Source organism: Tursiops truncatus, chromosome 4 (assembly GCF_011762595.2).
Source record: "Tursiops truncatus isolate mTurTru1 chromosome 4, mTurTru1.mat.Y, whole genome shotgun sequence".
Classification (NCBI taxonomy): Eukaryota; Metazoa; Chordata; class Mammalia; order Artiodactyla; family Delphinidae; genus Tursiops; species Tursiops truncatus.
The window spans coordinates 84,837,041-84,855,037 of NC_047037.1; the positions used below are offsets into that span (position 1 = coordinate 84,837,041).

The 17,997-nt window shown below is 40.3% G+C and overlaps 1 protein-coding gene across 1 annotated transcript in view; it reads right to left on the reverse strand.

Moving 5' to 3' along the window:
• BOC (BOC cell adhesion associated, oncogene regulated) overlaps window positions 1-17,997 on the reverse strand; it is a 263,018-nt gene that overhangs the window by 232,875 nt on the left and 12,146 nt on the right. Inside the window, exons 3-4 of the mRNA XM_033855822.2 lie at window positions 6,630-6,774; window positions 2,484-2,667 (exon numbers count right to left, since the gene is read on the reverse strand). The gene's annotated coding sequence lies outside the window, so the exon portion shown is untranslated. The remainder of the gene's footprint in view (window positions 1-2,483; window positions 2,668-6,629; window positions 6,775-17,997) is intronic.

Genomic DNA, 17,997 nt, shown 5'->3' on the forward strand with positions numbered 1-17,997 from the left:
ATCATCAAAAAGTCTACAAATAATAAATGTTGGAGAGGGTGTGGAGAAAAGGGAACCCTCGGACACTGTTGTTTGGAATGTAAATTGGTGAAACTGCTATGAAAAACAGTATGGAGTTTCCTTAAGGAACCAGAAATAGTATTACCATATGATCCAGGAAGTCCACTCCTGGGTATATATCCAGAAAAAAACAAGAAGTCTCATTCGAAAAGATACATGCACCCTGATGTTCACAGCAGTACTGTTTACAATAGCCAAGACATGGAAGCAACCCAAGTGCCCATCAATGGCTGACTGACTTAAGAAGATGCGGTATATGTATATACAGTGGACTATTACTCAGCCATAAAAAAGAATGAAATATTGCCATCTGCAGCAACATGCATGGACCTACAGAATACTACGCTCAGTGAAATGAGTCAGACAGAGAAAGACAAATACCATATGATATCACTTATATGTGAAATCTAAAAATTAATACAAATGAATCTAGATATAAAACAAATAGATTCACAGACACAGAAAACAAACTTAGTTACCAAAGAGGGGGGAGGGACAAATCAGGAGTATAGGATTAACAGATACAAACTATTATACATAAAATAGATAAGCACCAAAGATTTACTGTATAGCACATGGAATTACACCCAATATCTTGTAATAACCTATAATGGAATATAATCTGCCAAAAAAAAAAATCACTATGCTGAACACCTGAAACTAACACAATACTGTAAATCAACTATACTTCAATTTTTTAAAAAGTGAGGAAGATGCAGAGGTGACAGGTAGAGAAGGCAGCTGGAAGGTTGGGGATTGGCTACCTTCAGCAAATAAATTAGTTGGCTGAGCAAGTATCAATAGACAAGTATATTGAGGAGAGTCAGATCCACATTTTTCACCATCTTTTCACTTTCACAAGATTTTCAAACACGGAAACTGGGAAAACTAAAAAGATACTGAGGTGTTGGATTCAAGTTGGAGGTACCAGTATAAACTTATGAATTTTTAAATACATATATATACATAGATATAGAAAAGTTATAGATATATGTAGCAATGAGCACACCAAATCCCCAGATTTTGGCTTTTAAATACCTCCTGCACTAAAAGGAGCCAGGATGCCTTAGAGGAATGGGTAGTTGTAAGGCTAGGGCAAGGAAAGAACAAGATGAGCCTGAATCCTCTTGTTGTGACAGAAAGTAAAGAAATTCCCAAAGAATGATAGGGACATGTCAATAGGATAAAGAAGTCAGCTTGAAGGAGTCTGCACTGGCCAAATCTAGGACAACTACAGCATCAAAATAAATGATGGAAATATTGGATTGAAACTCAATGAATAAAATAAGAATCCATAACTGCACCTGATACTAATAAATGAATGTATAAGTAAACAAATGAAAGAGAAGTTCTTCCTTACAGTAGAATTCCAACTGTAAAATGTGAAGGTTTGATGAATAGTATATTGGTGCAATATTCGAATATCTCCCCACAAAATACTAATTAAGTACAAAGAACAAATGGTAACTTCACAGTGGAGAACTTGGCAGACCCAAATTTGGCCAGAGGATCAAGACTAACATCACCAGCAGTGGGACAGATTGGTATAAGATAGCCTCCTAATGTGGTGCAGCATCATTTCTCCTAGCGTGCGCCGAGAAGGCGAGGCTTGAGTCGGAGGAAACGTCTGACTGATTCAAGTTGAGGGTCATCCTAGTGAGTGAAAAGTCAATGCTTCTTTAAGACTGTCAAGGACACACAGCCAGGGGAGGAAGGAGGAAATGTCCCACACCGAAGGAGAACAATGAGATAATGAATGGGTGTTCCTGGAGAGGAATGAGGAAAAAGAGACGATGGGACAATTGGAGAAATTTGAATGGGGTCAGTGGATTGGAGGCTGTGTTGTGTTGACATTGATTTTCCAGAATGGAAAGGTGGTACCACAGAAGAATGTTCCTGTTTTGTGAAAGTAGACAGGGAGTATTTAGGAGTCATGGGTCATGATGTCAGAAAAAAAGACTCTCTCTCTCTCATATATATATGTATGTATATATACACACTTACACACATATATTTGCACACAGGCATATATACACATATAAGCAAATAAAAATTATATATATTTCTCAATAAATATATTTATAAATATACACATATATACACATATACATAGATACGTATGTGTGCTAGAGTTCCTAATATTAGCCTAAATAATAGAGCCCTTAGGGGAATAATCACGAAATGAATTGGTAACTTCTAATATTTTCCCCATCTTTACTTGTTGTCATTTGGATCACATGCTCACAAAACTTCATGGATCCATTCTACCTCCTCAGAGTCCCTGAAATACCCCTCTTTGGTTGTCATGTTAGAATGAAAAGCTATGACACTACTCTAGTCTTTCATTTATCTCAACATCTCAACGATCACTCAAAGCCACGAAGAGCACTGATTCACACAGCAAGTATTCAAGGAGCACTTACCATGTGCCAGCCTCTGCTCGGGTTCTTGGGCACATCAGTGAACAAGAGGTAAGATCCTCTGCTCTTGCGGTGCTTCTTCGTTAGGTGGTGATGTATGTGACATAAGGACAATGGTCTTCTGGTTGGTACCAGGTCACTCAGTTGAGACCATGCCACAACGGTGTTGAGACAGACTGTGTTCATTCTGAATGAAAGGGAAAACTGTTCATACTGTGGTACAGGCAAAACATTTGCATCAAACCAGGAAACCTCAAGAAACTCTTTTGTAACATGACCAAGTTTTCTTGGTGACCTGCATGGGCTGCACCTCTTCTCTTTCACACTGGGGGAAAGCACATGACCTTCAAAACAGTCAGATGCTTCTCAGCACCAGCTGTTCCCTGAGCAGAGCCACATGCTCTGTTGTGTCTGAGGCAAATACACGTTTTCTGGGCTGAAAATCAGAACACTATGGCTTCCTCGTTGTAACTTCCAAATACATGGGCACAGGAGAGATGAGCACAAACCTTTACAAGTGCTTGGTCACTTCTGTCTTGACCTGAGGGTGGCTCTGACAGGTCCTGCTACTGGGGCTTAATGTGCTGCCAAGTAAGGAGAAGGAGCACATCTATGCCTTGGGCCCTGGACAGAGATTGGCAGTGCCAGAATGCTGCTTCTTCTCAGGGTCAGCTTTGGTAGGAGCTTGGGCCTTGCCCTTGAGCCTGGCCTCCCCCTGACCCAGCCTGCCACTGGTTTAGCCAGCCTTCCTCTGCATGAGAAATGCAAGTTAGGGAGATTGCAGCAGGGGAGACGGGTGCTGGGTGAGAGACTCAGCTAAAGGCTTCTTTACCACAGTGTAGACATTGTGGTTTTGTTGGAATCACATCCAGCTTAATGTGCATTTGGTTTTATGAAAAACCCAGGGCCATTTGCCCAGAAGTGAAATGAGTTGACCCAGCTCAGCCACAAATGATATTTTGGCTAGAGATAAGCTCCTGTAGGGAAGGGGAAAAACCTCCCTTCTCTAACTTTAAAGGCTCTCGAGGGTTTGGTGTGGTAAAAGAGGAAGAACACTGGACACCTGGCTTCTCCTGCTGCTCTGCCACCAATGAGCTGTGTGACCGAAGGCCGGCCAGTTCGCCTCGCTGTGCCTCAGTTTCCTCACCTCTAAAATGGGTGGTGGTAAGGAACTGATGACCTCTCAAAGCCCTTCCAGCTCAAACATTCTATGATTCTACACAGGACTGTCTACAAAATTTGCGGGGCCCAGTGCAAAATGAAAATGCAGGGCCTCTTGCTGAAACGTATTAAGAATTTCAAGACAGCAACAGCATAACACGAAGCCAAGCACAGGGCCCTTTTAAGCACGGGGCCCTGCATGCCTGACCAGACAGCTCGCTCAGTAAGCCGTCCTTGATTCTACAGGTGGCCCCTCACTACCCTTTGTTGATCACATATGATGGAGCATCTGCTTAATATCGTGAGAAAAATATGGGCTTTGCAGTTAGAAAGACTTGGTCTTTACCAGAAACTAACACAACATTGAAAATCAACTATACTTCAATTAAAAAAAAAAAAAGAAAGACTTGGTCTTTAATCTTGGCCCTATATACTAGTGTGTGACCTAGGGTTCCTCACCTAATTGCCCCTTGCCTCAATTTCCTTGTGTGTAAAACAGATGCATCACACCCACTCAGCAGGAAGATTGTGAGCACGTGCTGGGATTCAGTAAACAGCATCACCAGTGTTTGAAGGTACCATTATGCACATTAAACTGAATTCCATCTGAACGAGGGTTTCATGAAGCTGTTGTTTTTTAAGGCAAGGTCATGTGCTGCTAGAGAGACTGTCAGATTCAAAACAGACTTTCTTTTTGCCAAAACAAAGTCACGAGTGGTTTTTTTTTACAGTAACTGCATCTGTGGTGTTCTGCTCCTGGACCACACACTCTACGATTTAGGAAGTCATTCCATTCCCAACTGTAAATTATCTCTTGGGCCTGTTACTTTTTTCACTTAGCTCCCATCCTTCCACTCATTTCCCCTACTATTCAGGACTGCATATGGCTTTTAAGAAAACCATTTGAGTTTCACATTTGTTTCACGGCTATTCTTGTTCTCATTTGCTTTTACTTCACATGTATCCACACGTGCAGTTTTCCCCTAATCTCCCTCCTGAGGTCTCTCTCTGCGTTAATATACTGCAAGCAGAAGTCAGCTTCCACCGGGGGAGGAAATATCATTCATTCACACATCCATCCCTTGGTTCATTCACTCACTCATTATTTTTGAGCACTTACTGATAAATTATGACCTTTGAGAAGCTTAAAAACTGATGGGAGAGACAAATGAGTGAAACTTGAAATACAAGGTAAATACTTTTATAAAGGTTGCAGGGCCTGGGCGGGGCAGGGTGGGGGAGTAGGACCCCCGTGAGTTCAGTTTTCACCTGGGTGAGCCAGAGAAGGAAACATTTGAGCTGGGTCTTGAAGGGTAAGGAGCTTCCCAGGAAAAGATGTGCCCATCTGAAAGGAATCGTGGGGCCTCACTGCTGCTTTGCCACCCCTTCACTTGTCTCTTGTCATCTCCCTGATACATTTGTTTCAGGATTGTCCTCATGTAACTCCAGCTTCACAAACTGGGCACACCTGGGCACAGGGTTTCCCCTCCTGCTCTGGTGGATAAGAAAGTGTGGAGGTGAGGCCCCTCCACCCTCCTCTTTGCCTTAGTCATGTGGTTCCTCACTCCTCCCGCTTTCTTTCCTTCTCTCTTGGGGGAAGAGGTCCTTTCTCCTTCCAAAGCCAGCCCTTCCGCCGAGACTCCAATCCTATCCCACCTCCTCTAAGACTTTGCTTATTACATTTTCTCTCTCATAGCTTCCAAATCTCCTACTTTCGAGCTCCTTTCCCTCTGTCAACAAACAAGTTCCAGTCTCAGGCACAACCTAAAAACAAACACAACCTTTCTGAACCCTGCTATGCCCTCAAGCTACTGTGGTACCGACAGCCTTCCTCTCACTGACACACTTGTTGAGGAAATCGGTTTCTTCTATCTTAGCCATTACATTCTCACTGCTCCTTCACCCCATACCTCCTAGCAGTCTGGCTTTCAGGCCCTCTACCCCACGAGTCTCATCCTCAAAAGGCAGCAGACCACCACATCAATATACCCACTGGCCTATCTCCAGCCCTCATTCTTACCATTCCTGCAGTGTTGAAGCCCTTGAAATGCTACTCCATGGCATTGTGCCCCCCTTCCCCTTCTCCCGCCCGCCTCCCTCACCAGCCCCTCTCCTCTCCTCTTGTCACAGACCCCACCCCTCCATCACCCTGTATTGCCCCTTGGCCTCAGCTATATGACTGACTCCCAAACTCCGTCACTGGGCTCCCCTGCTTGTCTAAGCCTCATGCTCATCTTTCCAACTGTCTCTGTTATATTTCTGTTGAGGCGGCTCATGGACACTCAACTGCTGCACTCATTATCCTTTCCCCCAAAACTCTGTATTTCGGTAAGTGATGCTGTCATCATCCCAGCACCCAGAGTCAGGATCTGAATATGATTTATTCCTACTCCTCTCTCTCCCTTGTCTCATTTCGAGTTAGGTACCAAATCCTGTACCCCATCCTTTGGAAATCGTTCCTGACATCTTTGTTATTATCAAAGCGATGGCTTTACCTCACCCTTGGACTACTGTGGTTACCTGATAATGCACCTCCATTCTTTCCTGACCCAGGTGAACTAATCTTTCTGAAGCTTCCCCATGATGGGTTGCAATCCCCTTCCTTTCTGTATACACTTACATCTGTCTCTGGATATGAACTATTTTTTTCTTATTGGAGTATAGTTGCTTTACAATGTTGTGTTAGTTTCTGCTGTACAGCAAAGTGAATCAGCTATACGTACACATATATGCCCTCCATTTTGGATTTCCCTCTCATTTAGGTCACCACAGAGCATTGAGTAGAGTTTCTTGTGCTATACAGTACGTTCTCATTAGTTACCTATTTTGTACATAATAGTGTATATATGTCAATTCCAATCTCCCAATTCATCCCACTCTATGTCTGTGTCTCTATTTCTGCTTTTCAAATAGGTTCATCTGTACCATTTTCCTAGATTCCATATATGTGTGTTAATATACGACATTTGTTTTTTCTCTCTGACTTACTTCACTCTGTATGACAGTCTCTAGGTCCATCCACGTCTCTGCAAATGGCACAATTTCGTTCCTTCTTATGGCTGAGTAACATTCCACTGTATAGGCAGAACAGTCTTTGACATAAACTGCAGCAAGATCTTTTTTGACCCACCTCCTAGAGTAATGAAAATAAAAACAAAAATAAACAAATGGGACCTAATGAAACTTAAAAGCTTTTGCACAGCAAAGGAAACCATAAACAAGAAAAAAGACAGCCCTGAGAATGGGAGAAAATATCTGCAAACAAAGCAACTGACAAGGGATTAATCTCAAAAATATACAAGCAGCTCATGCAGCTCAATATCAAAAAAACAAATAACCCAATCAAAAAATGGGTGGAAGACCTAAATAGACATTTCTCCAAAGAAGACATACAGATGGCCAAGAGGCACATGAAAAGATGCTCAACATCACTAATTATTAGAGAAATGCAAATCAAAACTACAATGAATTATCACCTCACACTGGTCAGAATGGCCATCATCAAAAAAATCTACAAGCAACAAATGCTGGAGACAGTGTGGAGAAAAGGGAACCCTCCTGCACTGTTGGTGGGAACTGAGTATTTTTTAAATAACCTCTGATTTTTTCTATTCAACAAATTCTTGATTAGTGCCTAGTATGTGCAAGTCCCTTGGTGAGGAGCTGCAGAAAGAGGAAGATAGCGTCTCTGCCTTCAAGGAGCAGAATCCAACTTTAAGAGAAGACCATTGGGAATAAGATGGAGAATGAGGAGAACTAGAAAAGAAGAGAAAAAAAGCAAAGATGCTTTCAGAAGGAAGAGATCATAGTGTGTGTGCATGTGAGTAAGTGTGTGTCTAGAGTTGTGAAAACTAGAGGTGGTGTTTAGGAAGATTTTAATTGGGAGAAATGAGAATAGATGCTTTCAGGGGAAGAAAATTTCAACTGTGGTGTAAAGATGGGAAATTACCATGCGTGTTTGGAAAATGGTGAGTAAACCAGATTTGCTGAAGCATAGAAGTCTAGTGGGGTCTAGTCTAATTTTATCTACTTGATAAATATGGAAATCCATGTATTCCTTTAGGAAATATAGAGTAAATGTTGTAACTCAGGACTTTGGCTTGTGCTTACATAAACATCTATTTGAGTGCTGTGTATATTTGGTGAGACACACACACACACACACACACACACACACACACACACACACACACACTGTGTTGGGTAGTGTGGATATAGAGACCTTGCTCTCGAGAAACTCACTCTCTTGAGAGGAGGGGATAATTGCAGCTCTGTGTGGTAAACACCATTAGTACTGGTAGTAAAGATGTGTGCAGTGCCTCTGGCAGCCAGAGGCAGGGAAGGAAATTATGCTGGCATAGATTGTAAGGAAAACTATACAGATAGATAGCATTTGATTCAGGCTTTCAATAATAAGTAGAGGGCTTCCCTGGTGGCACAGTGGTTAAGAATCTGCCTGCCGATGCAGGGGACATGGGTTCGAGCCCTGGTCTGGGAAGATCCCACATACTGCAGAGCAACTAAGCCCGTGCGCCACAACTACTGAGCCTGTGCTCTAGAGACCGTGAGCCACAACTACTGAGCCCATGCGCCACAACTACTGAAGCCCATGCACCTAAAGCCCGTGCTCCACAACAAGAGAAGCCACCGCCATGAGAAGCCCACGCACTGCAACTAAGAGCAGCCCCTGCTTGCCGCAAATAGAGAAAGCCCGAGCTCAGCAACGAAGACCCAACCCTGGGGTAGAGTATGACAGTTCTAGAAAGAAGTGGCAAGACATGAGGTTGGCAAGATAGATTGGTGTTAATTTGTGAAAAGTCTTAAATGCCATATAATATAATGGAGGTTTCTAGGAAGATAAGAGTTTTACTTTTATTCATTTAATTTGTCTCCTTTTATTCAATGGTACTCATTTATAGTATAGTTCAATAAAAATAATGCTTACAAGTGACAAAGGAACATTTTCTTTATGAAATTCTAAAACTAAGCTTTGAGGTTAGCTGAACAAAAATTTTCTTATGGAAAAGAGTTTATTCCTATGTATTCCTTCCTTGATTACCAGCTAAATTCCTCTGCCCCCTGCAACTCCTCCACCTCCACCCCCACTGCCACCCAAGTCACCCAGGGTTATCCACTGAGCTTTCTGGCTGAGCTGAGCCATGAAGTACAAGGGCTGAGCTCTGGGTAAAGGTGGACCAGATCCCTCAGAGACTATAACCAGGAACTGATCACTTGTTTAGCTTACAGCTAGGTATGGGTTCTCAGGAAAGACTGGCTCTGGTCCAGGACTAATACATGATGTTTGTGGACAGAAGTCAGGGGATCACTTTTTCTAAGCCATATTCATGTTGGAAAAAATGAGTACATATTAGTATTACTTAATTCAATACTTTCCCCCCACACTCTTGCATTATGAATTCCTGCCCAACTCCCAGAATTGGGTTTTATCACCACTTCATGATCAGGAGGTTGATAATTCGCTGGAAATAACTCAGGAAACACAGGACCTCCTAAGCCTAGTTTCAACCTTCTCAACTAAGGTATCTGCCCAGAAATTATCTTCCAAAGTATAGGGGATAAAGAATATTATAGGGCAGACCCTTCATTCAGATAAAGCAAGGCTGATACCAGAGACTCTATACTAGTGGTGTTCAAAACTCTGAGTTCAGAGGACATTTCCAAATACTGGAATTTTCGATGGCACACCTAAAGGAATTAAATGGAACCCATTGTCATCATCACACTACAGTGGCATTTGTACATCAAAGTAAAAAAGATACAATCTGGGGAGACCTTCAAGATGGCACAGGAGTAAGATGTGGAGATCACCTTCCTCCCACAAATACACCAGAAATACATCTACATGTGGAACAACTCCTACAGAACACCTACTGAACGCTGGCAGAAGACCACAGACTTCCCCAAAGGCAAGAAACTCCCCATATACCTGGCCGTGTGGCTGACATGGTCTTAGTGCTCCAGCCGGGTGTCAGGCCTGTGCTTCTGAGGTGGGAGAGCAGAGTTCAGGACATTGGTCCACCAGAGACCGCCCAGCTCCACGTAATATCAAACGGCAAAAGCTCTCGCAGAGATCTCCATCACACTGCTAAGACCCAGCTCCACTCAACAACCAGCAAGCTACAGTGCTGGACACCCTATGCCAAACAACTAGCAAGACAGGAACACAACCCCACCCATTAGCAGAGAGGCTGCCTAAAATCATAATAAGGTCACAGACACTCCCAAACACACCACTGGATGCAGTCCTGTGTACCAGAAAGACAAGATCCAGCCTCATCCACCAGAACACAGGCACTAGGCCCCTCCACCAGGAAGTCTACACAACCCACTGAACCAACCTTAGCCTCTGGGGGTAGACACCAAAAACAACAGGAACTATGAACCTGTGAAAAGGAGACCCCAAACACAGTAAGTAAAGCAAAATGAGAAGACAGAGAAAATCACAGCAGATGAAGGAGCAAGGTAAAAACCCACCAGACCAAACAAATGAAGAGGAAACTGGCAGTCTACCTGAAAAAGAATTCAGAGTAATGATAGTAAATATGATCCAAAAACTTGTAAATAGAATGGAGAAAATATAAGAAACATTTAACAAGGACCTAGAAGAACTAAAGAGCAAATAAACAATGAGGAACAACACAATAAATGAAATTAAAAATTCTCTAGAAGGAATCAATAGCAGAATAACTGAGGGAGAAAAACGGATAAGTGACCTGGAAGACAAAATAGTGGAAATAACTACAGCAGAGCAGAATAAAGAAAAAAGAATGAAAAGAATTGAGGACAGTCTTAGAGACCTCTGGGACAACATTAAATGCACCAACATTTGAATTATAGGGGTCCCAGAAGAAGAAGAGGAAAAGAAAGGGACTGAGAAAACATTTGAACAGATTATAGTTAAAAACTTCCCTAATATGGGAAAGGAAATAGTCAATCAAGTCTAGGAAGCACAGAGAGTCCCATACAGGATAAATCCAAGGAGAAACATGCCAAGACACATATTAATCAAACTATCAAAAATTAAATACAAAGAACAAATATTAAAAGCAGCAACGGAAAAGCAACAAATAACATGCAAGGGAATCCCCATAAAGTTAAGAGCTGATCTTTCAGCAGAAACTCTGCAAGCCAGAAGGGACTGGCAGGACATATTTAAACTGATGAAAGGGAAAAATCTACAACCAAGATTACTCTACCCAGCAAGGATCTCATTCAGATTCGATGGAGAAATTAAATCTTTTACAGACAAGCAAAAGCTAAGAGAATTCAGCACCACCAAACCAGCTTTATAACAAATGCTAAAGGAACTTCTCTGCATAGGAAACACAAGAGAAGGAAAAGACCTACAATAACGAACACAAAACAATTAAGAAAATGGTAATAGGAACATACATATTGATAATTACCTTAAATGTAAATGTATTAAATGCTCCCACCAAACGACAAAGACTGGTTGAATGGATACAAAAACAAGACCTGCATAAATGCTGTCTACAAGAGACACGCTTCAGACGTAGGGACACATACAGACTGATAGTGAGGGGATGCAAAAAGATATTCCATGCAAATGGAAATAAAAAGAAAGCTGGAGTAGCAATTCTCATATCAGACAAAACAGACTTTAGAATAAAGACTATTACAAGAGACAAAGAACACTACATAATGATCAAAGGATCAGTACAAGAAGAAGATATAACAATTGTAAATATTTATGCACCCAACATAGGAGTACCTCAATACATAAGGAAAATGCTAACAGCCATAAAAGGGGAAATTGACAGTAACACAATCATACCAGTGGACTTTAACACCCCACTTTCACCAATGGACAGATCATCAAAATGAAAATAAATAAGGAAACACAAGCTTTAAATGATACATTAAACAAAATGGACTTGATATTTATAGGATATTCCATCCAAAAACAACAGAATACACTTTCTTCTAAGTGCTCATGGAACATTCTCCAGGATAGATCATATCTTGGGTCACAAATCAAGCTATATAAACTTAAGAAAATTGAAATCATATCAAGTATCTTTTCTGACCACAATGCTATGAGACTAGATATCGATTACAGGAAAAAAACTGTAAAAAATGCAAACACATGAAGGCTAAACAATACACTACTTAATAATCAAGAGATCAATGAAGAAATCAAAGAGGAAATCAAAAAATACCTAGAAACAAATGACAATGAAAACACGACGACCTAAAACCTATGGGATGCAGCAAAAGCTGTTCTAAGAGGGAAGTTTATAGCAATACAATCCTACCTCAAGAAACAAGAAATAGCTCAAATAAATAACCTAACCTTACACTTAAAGCAATTAGAGAAAGAAGAACAAAAAAACCCCAAAGTTTTCAGAAGGAAAGAAATCATAAAGATCAGACCAGAAATAAATGAAAAAGAAATGAAGGAAATGATACCAAAGATCAATAAAACTAAAAGCTGGTTCTTTGAGAAGATAAACAAAATTGATAAACCATTAGCCAGACTCATCAAGAAAAAAGGGAGAAGACTCAAATCAATAGAAATGAAAAAGGAGAAGTAACAACTGACACTGCAGAAATACAAAGGATCATGAGAGATTACTACAAGCAACTCTATGCCAATAAAATGGACAACCTGGAGAAATGGACAAATTCTTAGAAAAGCACAACCTTCTGAGACTGAACCAGGAAGAAACAGAAAATATAAACAGACCAATCACAAGCACTGAAATTGAAACTGTGATTAAAAATCTTCCAACAAACAAAAGCCCAGGACCAGATGGCTTCACAGGCAAATTCCATCAAACACTTAGAGAAGAGCTAACACCTATCCTTCTCAAACTCTTCCAAAATATAGCAGAGGGAGGACATTTCCAAACTCATTCTACGAGGCCACCATCACCCTGATACCAAAACCAGACAAAGATGTCACAAAAAAGAAAATTACAGACCAACATCTCTGATGAATATAGATGCAAAAATCCTCAACAAAATACTAGCAAACAGAATACAACAGCACATTAAAAGAATCATATACCCTGGTCAGGTGGGGTTTATCCCAGAAATGGAAGGATTCTTCAATATACACAAATCAATCAATGTGATACACCATATTAACAAACTGAAGGAAAAACACCATATGATCATCTCAATAGATGCAGAAAAAGCTTTCGACAAAATTCAACACCCATTTATGATAAAAACCCTCCAGAAAGTAGGCATAGAGGAAACTAACCTCAACATGATAAAGGCCATATATGACAAACCACAGCCAACATCACTCTCAATGGTGAAAAACTGAAACCATTTCCTCTAAGATCAGGAACAAGACAAGGTTGTCCACTCTCACCACTATTATTCAACATAGTTTTGGAAGTTTTAGCCACAACAATCAGAGAAGTAAAAGAAGTAAAAGGAATCCAAATCAGAAAAGAAGAAGTAAAGCTGTCACTGTTTGCAGATGACATGATACTACACATAGAAAATCCTAAAGATGCTACCAGAAAACTACTAGAGCTAATCAATGAACTTGGTAAAGTAGCAGGATACAAAATTAATGCACAGAAATCTCTTGCATTCCTATACACTAATGATGAAAAATCTGCAAGGGAAATTAAGGAAACACTCCCATTTACCACTGCAACAAAAAGAATAAAATACCTAGGAATAAACCTACCTAAGGAGACAAAAGACCTGTAAACAGAAAACTATAAGACACTCATGAAAGAAATTAAAGATGATACAAACAGATGGAGAGATTTACCATGTTCTTGGATTGTAAGAATCAACATTGTGAAAATGTCTATACTACCCAAAGCAATCTACAGATTCAGTGCAATCCCTATCAAACTACCAATGGCATTTTTCACAGAACTAGAACAAAAAATTTCACAATTTGTATGGAAACACAAAAGACCCCACATAGCTAAAGCAATCTTGAGAAAGAAAAATGGAGCTGGAGGGATCAGGCTCCCTGACTTCAGATTATATTACAAAGCTGCAGTAATCAAGACAGTATAGTACTCGCACAAAAACAGAAATATAGATCAATGGAACAGGATAGAAAGCCCAGAGATAAAGTCACGCACATATGGTCACTTTATCGTTGATAAAGGAGGAAAGAATATACAATGGAAAAAAGACAGCCTCTTCAATAAGTGGTGCTGGGAAAACTGGACAGGTACATGTAAAAGAATGAAATTAGAACACTCCCTAACACCATACACAAAAATAAACTCAAAATTGATTAAAGACCTAACTGTAAGGCCAGACACTATCAAACTCTTAGAGGAAAACATAGGCAGAACATTCTATGACATAAAGCAAGATCCTTTTTGACCCACCTCCTAGAGAAATGGAAATAAAAACAAAAATAAACAAATAGGACCTAATGAAACTTAAAACCTTTTGCACAGCAAAGGAAACCATAAATAAGACGAAAAGACAACCCTCAGAATGGGAGAAAATATTTGCAAATGAAGCAACTGACAAAGGATTAATCTCCAAAATTTACAAGCAGCTCATGCAGCTCAATAACAAGAAAACAAAAAATCCAACTGAAAAATGGGTGGAAGACCTAAATAGACATTTCTCCAAAGAAGACATGCAGATGGCCAAGAGGCACATGAAAAGATGCTCAACATCACTAATCATTAGAGAAATGCAAATCAAAACTACAATGAGGTATCACCTCACACTGGTCAGAATGGCCATCATCAAAAAATCTACAAACAATAAATGCTGGAGAGGGTGTGGAGAAAATGGAACCATCTTGCACTGTTGGTGGGAATGTAAATTGATACAGCCACTATGGAGGTTCCTTATAAAACTAAAAATAGAACTACCATACGACACAGCAATCCCACTACTGGGCATATACCCTGAGAAAACCATAATTCAAAAAGAGTCATGTACCACAATGTTCATTGCAGCTCTATTTACAATAGCCAGGACATGCAAGCAACCTAAGTGTCCATTGACAGAGGAATGGATAAAGAAGATGTGGCCCATATATACAATGGAATATTACTCAGCCATAAAAAGAAACGAAATTGAGTTATTTGTAGTGAGGTGGATGAACCTAGAGTCTGTCATACAGAGTGAAGTAAGTCAGAAAGAGAAAAACAAAGACCGTATGCTAATACATATATATGGAATCTAAAAAAAATTTTAAAGAAAGTGGTTCTGAAGAACCTAGGGGCAGGACAAGAATAAAGATGCAGACACAGAGAATGGACTTGAGGACATGGGCGGGGACGAAGTGAGAGAGTGGCATGGACTTATATATACTACCAAATGTAAAATAAATAGCTAGTGGGAAGCAGCCGCATAGCACAGGGAGATCAACTCAGTGCTTTGTGACCACCTAGAGGGGTGTGATAGGGCGGGTGGGAGGGAGATGCAAGAGGGAGGAGATATGGTGATAATGTATATGTATAGGTGATTCACTTTGTTATAAAGCAGAAACTAACACACCATTGTAAAGCAATTATACTCCAATAAAGAAGTTAAAAAAAGAAAAAAGAGTCATGTACCACAATGCTTATTGCAACTCTATTTACAATAGCCAGGATGTGGAAGCAACCTAAGTGTCCATCGACAGAGGAATGGATAAAGATGTGGCACATATATACAATGGAATATTACTCAGCCATAACAAGAAACAAAATTGAGTTAATTGTAGTGAGGTGGATGGACGTAGAGACTGTCATACAGAGTGAAGTAAGTCAGAAAGAGAAAAATAAATACTGTATGCTACCACATATATATGGAATCTATACGTGTATATAGTGTATACATATATACACTAATATGTATAAAATGGATAACTAATAAGAACCTGCTGTATAAAAAAATAAATAAAATAAAATTCAAAAATAAAAAGAGGAAATATTTTAGCCCTGTTTTGCTGTGTATTACTAACTCTGCCCTCCGCGCAACTCTCATTTCCTTTAGTTGTAGAGGCTCTTGTGACTGCTTCTCTACATGTGACTGCTCCTTTTTTTAAAAGTCAGTGCTTCTGTGATGTTTTCCCACCTCCTGTTAACATTTCTATTTATTCATTCTTAAAGCCACAAGCGTTCACAAAATGTTAGCTGATCAATTGAAAATTATTGTTTATTCCTTTAGTATTTGTGCTAACTATAAATGTATCCTAGGCATCTTAATTTCAGTTTGGGGGCTTATTTTGGAGAATAATTGTTATTCTGTCAGAATTATATTTGCATCTTATTTTTTTCTTTATTCTTAAATCTGATTTTATGATTGAAGACAGAAAGTCGTCTTTTTAAAAAATTAATTAATTAATTTATTTTGGTTGTGCTGGGTCTTGGTTGCAGCAGGTGGGCTCCTTAGTTGTGGCTCGCCAGGTCCTTAGCTGCAGCATGTAGGCTCCTTAGTTGCGGCTCCAGGGCTCCTTAGTTGTGGCATGAGAACTCTTAGTTGAGGCATGCATGTGGGATCTAGTTCCCTGACCAGGGATTGAACCCCGAACCCCTGCATTGGCAGTGCAGAGTCCTGTCCACTGTGCCACCAGAGAAGTCCCCAGAAGGTCTTCTTAAAGGACTTCTTTCCCCCATAAAAATATTTATTTTAGCAAGAGCAAATAAAGATTTAAATGAGAGGAGCCTCCAATTGACCTTCAACTGATGGTCACAATAAAATTTTAAAAAAAAAAGGTTCTGAAGAACCTACAGGCAGGACTGGAATAAAGATGCAGATGTAGAGAATGGACTTGAGGACACAGGGAGGGGGAAGGGCAAGCTGGGACAAAGTGAGAGAGTAGCGTTGACATATATACACTACCAAATGTAAAATAGATAGCTAGTGGGAAGCAGCCGCATAGCACAGGCAGATCAGCTCAGTGCTTTGTGACCACCTAGAGGGGTGGGATAGGGAGGGTGGGAGGGAGATGCAAAAGGGAGGAGATATGGGGATATATGTGTATGTATAGCTGATTCACTTTGTTATAAAGCAGAAACTAACACACCATTGTAAAGCAATTATACTCTAATAAATGTGTTAAAAAAAAGATACAATCTGTGTCACCCGAGAGAAAGGTCACAATTAATTAATTAATTTAATAGAATTTAATTAATTAATTTATTTATTTTTGGCCACGTTGGGTCTTTGTTGCTGCATGAGGGCTTTCTCTAGTTGTGGCGAGTGCAGGCTACTCTTTGTTGCGTTGTGTGGGCTTCTCAGTGCAGTGGCTTCTCTTGTTGCAGAGCATGGGCTCTAGGCGCATGGGCTTTAGTAGTTGTGGCACATGGGCTCAGCAGTTGTGGCTTGCAGGCTTCAGAGCACAGGCTCAGTAGTTGTGGCACACGGGCTTGGTTGCTCCGCATGTGGGAACCACACGGGCATATGGGATCTTCCCGGACCAGGGCTCGAACCCGTGTCCCCTGCATTGGCAGGCGGATGCTTAACCACTGCACCACCAGGGAAGTCCAACAATTAAAAAGTTAGACAATTCTCCCACTATTTTGCTCAGGAAGAGCAAAATGCTGTAGTATATGCTGCAGATTAGGATTACCAGATAAAATACAGGACACCCAGTTAACTTTGAATTTTAGTTAGTGAATTTTTTTTAGTATAAGTCTTTGTCCTATGCTAAATTCACTTATCTGAAATTTAAATTTAATTGTGCATCCTCTATTTTTATTTGCTCAATCTGGCAACACTACCCCAGAGAGAGTGTGAGATGGGAATCTTCATTTATTCAGTCAGCATCTGTGCCGATGGGGTAAACAGCTTGCCTCTCTGGATATGACTGTTGTTAAAGATGCATACAACATGACCCCTTGACTCAAGACAACTACATCAGCTAGTGTTCAACTGAAGAAATCATGATCTGCTTTCATGCTGGAGGGGGTGAAAGATTATCTGAAATGGACTTACTAAGAGATGTTGGTCTCTGATGCGGTAACTTTCTTAAGCACTTTTTTCATTTGATATATTAACTGAGCATCTGAACTGTTCTAGGCATTTAGCTCAGAATGAGGAACTGAATAGCTTCTTGTTAGAACAAGGAACTAAACATTCCTGTTCTTGTGATGCCTACATGCTCATGGGGGGAGATTTTCCATGCCAATTTTAATATCCTTCGTTTTTATTCTAGAGTTGACCTGAGTTAGATGTGACTCCATGTACTGGCTTTATCACACTTGAGTACCTTGTCACTATTTGAATACATCTGCTTACTGCCCTGATCATGTTTTCTTATATATTCCTGAGGTAAAATTCTTGCTATGCCAGCATCTCTTATAGTAGACTTTATGAGAAGAGATAGCAGTAAATACTGGTGTAAAAGAGAGAAAGCTTTCAGGACCATGATTCTCCT